This window comes from Gambusia affinis, linkage group LG16 (genome assembly GCF_019740435.1).
Source record: "Gambusia affinis linkage group LG16, SWU_Gaff_1.0, whole genome shotgun sequence".
NCBI lineage: Eukaryota > Metazoa > Chordata > Actinopteri > Cyprinodontiformes > Poeciliidae > Gambusia > Gambusia affinis.
In genome coordinates, this window is record NC_057883.1 from 7,953,929 (window position 1) to 7,956,578 (window position 2,650).

Genomic DNA, 2,650 nt, shown 5'->3' on the forward strand with positions numbered 1-2,650 from the left:
TGCAGGTTTCTTCTTTCTTTCTTTTTTCTTTTTGTCGTCAACATTAAAAGTAAAGCAGCAGGTTTAGACTGTGGCCTGTTTTCACGTGACATCCCAAAACAAAGCAGGACTGCATTCTTCTCATTTAGCCCAGAATGCAGACTTCTGCCTGGACCCATGTGAGATGGCCCTATTGTCTTAAAGCAGAACCATCCTGCAGTGAAGAATACATAATGCATGCCTGCCTTCACGACAAAACCGTGTCTGTCTGTCTGTCCCTCATTTCCTAAAGGAAGCACGAAGTATTAGAAACGACTAGAAGCCATCGTTGTTGCTTAATTTCTATGCGTGGTGGTTGACCAAAACAAGAATGACTTTGCTCCACAGTTTCACTTTTGCATCACTTGTTAACCCTTGTGTTGTCTTGCGGGTCAAAAGTGACCCACTAGCATTTTTAGCTGTAGAAAACAATACCCTAAACCATTTTTTTCCCAACTTGAAATGTTTGGACTTTTTCCTAAATTGACCCCATCATTAGAAAGTGAAATACTTTGTTTTTGTATGTTTCCTCGTGGGCTGTACACGGCTAGGGTACAAGGATTGTCTTATGGGTCATTTCTGAATTATAAAACCATTTAAACAGCAGAAAAAAGTTCAAGTTGTCACACAGAAACTGTCTCTGATACATACACACACATCAAATAAACTGGATTGATGTATGAATTGAACTTGGATTTGACCTACTCCTGCAGCTAACCCCTCACATCACACAGGCTCCCAAACACACACAAAAAAAATCTCAGACATAATAGAAACACATTCAGCATAGAGGATATAAAGGTGCCCTAAATAAAAGTATTCCTAGTTGATTTCTTGGTGAAGCTGTGAGTAGATGTTTCACTGTCCAACAGGTCATATGTTGTACCTTCACACATACTGTCCTACACAAGATGTTGAACATCTTATATAATTTTGCAGGATGCTAAACTTAAGATTTTGAACGTCTTGATCTGCAAGATGAACATAAATCCTGCAAAAGTATTTAACACCCTGCAAAAATAATTTTGCAGGATGTTAAACGTGAGATTTTGAACATCTTATGTTGAAGATGTTCTTATTATATGTTGAAAGATGCTGTATGAGAGAAGTATTTTCATAATTGACGTTCTAAACAGTATAAAAGAATGAACTGGGTGTGCTGTGGTGGAGTAGGGGATAGCGTGACCCACATTTGGAGGCCCTTAGTCCTCGACGCGGCCGTCGGGGGTTCGATTCCCGGACCCGGCGACATTTTCTACATTCTTCTCCCCTCTCCACCCTCCTTTCCTGTCAGCCTACTGTCATATAAGGGACACTAGAGCCCACAAAAAGACCCCCTGGTGGGAAAAAAGTTACCGATTATTGACATTTTCCCCTTTCAGTATAATTAATTCAGAAGTAATTCACATTTATATAATTACAATAATAAACCTTTACTGTCTTAAAAAAAAGAAGCTTATGACAGTTGGTTTGTCGTAAAGAGAAAAGTGTAATACTGTTTGATCGTCTTTTTGTGTTGAGTAACAAAAAAACAAAACATAATAAAAATGAATTAAATTGAGTTGAATTGATAAATAACAGATTGTTTCATCATGCAAAATAGATTTAGGATTTCAAATTCAAGTAAGCTGCTTTATTTTGGGGCTTTTTTGATCCGTAGGACAGTGGGAGTAAACGCACGACGTGTGTTTATACATGTGCGTTGACGTCACTGCTTTGGGATGGGGGAGGGGGAAGAATGCATTTAGCGAAATGGTTGCAGTTTGCATCATGACGTGATTTATGAGCACGAGAATCAAAAACAAAGTTTGGTTTTTTTCCTGCCCTCCGTATTGAGTCGTGTCCAATCGTACGTCTTCATTGCTTTGGGCTGTGTCGCTCCCTGAAGACTCCGAGGAGCCGTTGTCATGGATACAAAACACACAGAAACATTAAACGGAGCCACTGGGCCGCCCACAGCGCGCGCTTTCACTGTAAGCTCGCGCACACCCCGAGCTTGGTCTGGCTCTGTGAAATGATCATTTCATTTCAATTCTGTTATTGTTGTTTTCCCCAGGTTACTGGCCACATTATTGGGTACATCTTGATAAAAATCAGTTGGGTTCCCCTTTAAGCTTCAAAACGTCCCATATCTTGGTTTTGGTTCATCAGCGTGTCCGAGTCATGATTGCATCACAGTTTCAGCAGATTTGTCAGCTGCAGATCCAGGATGAATCGATTATTGAAATAATCGTCAGCAAATTTAGTGATCGACAAAATCGTTAACTGGACACTCGAAAAAGACCAATTGCTGAAAGGGCAACACACTCTGAGTAGTAATCAGTCCAAAACTGTACAACAAATATTTACTATTTCTGTTTAAGATAGTGGATAGTGGTAGTTTTAGCTTCACCTAATTCAAATTTTGTGAAAAAAAAAGAAGAAGAAGAAGAAGAAGAATTAAGCATCATTTATCTATCCAGTTATTAGTTGGTCAGTCCAAAAATAAGATCAGGTCAGCATTATTCTGTATTAATATCCCATGTTGTTACATTTTAGGGAATACAATCTGTTTTCTTATTCATAAAATGAATTTAATTAATTGGGCACTTGCTAGTATTCGTGCATTTCTAATGTCAAAAATGCTCAAGTG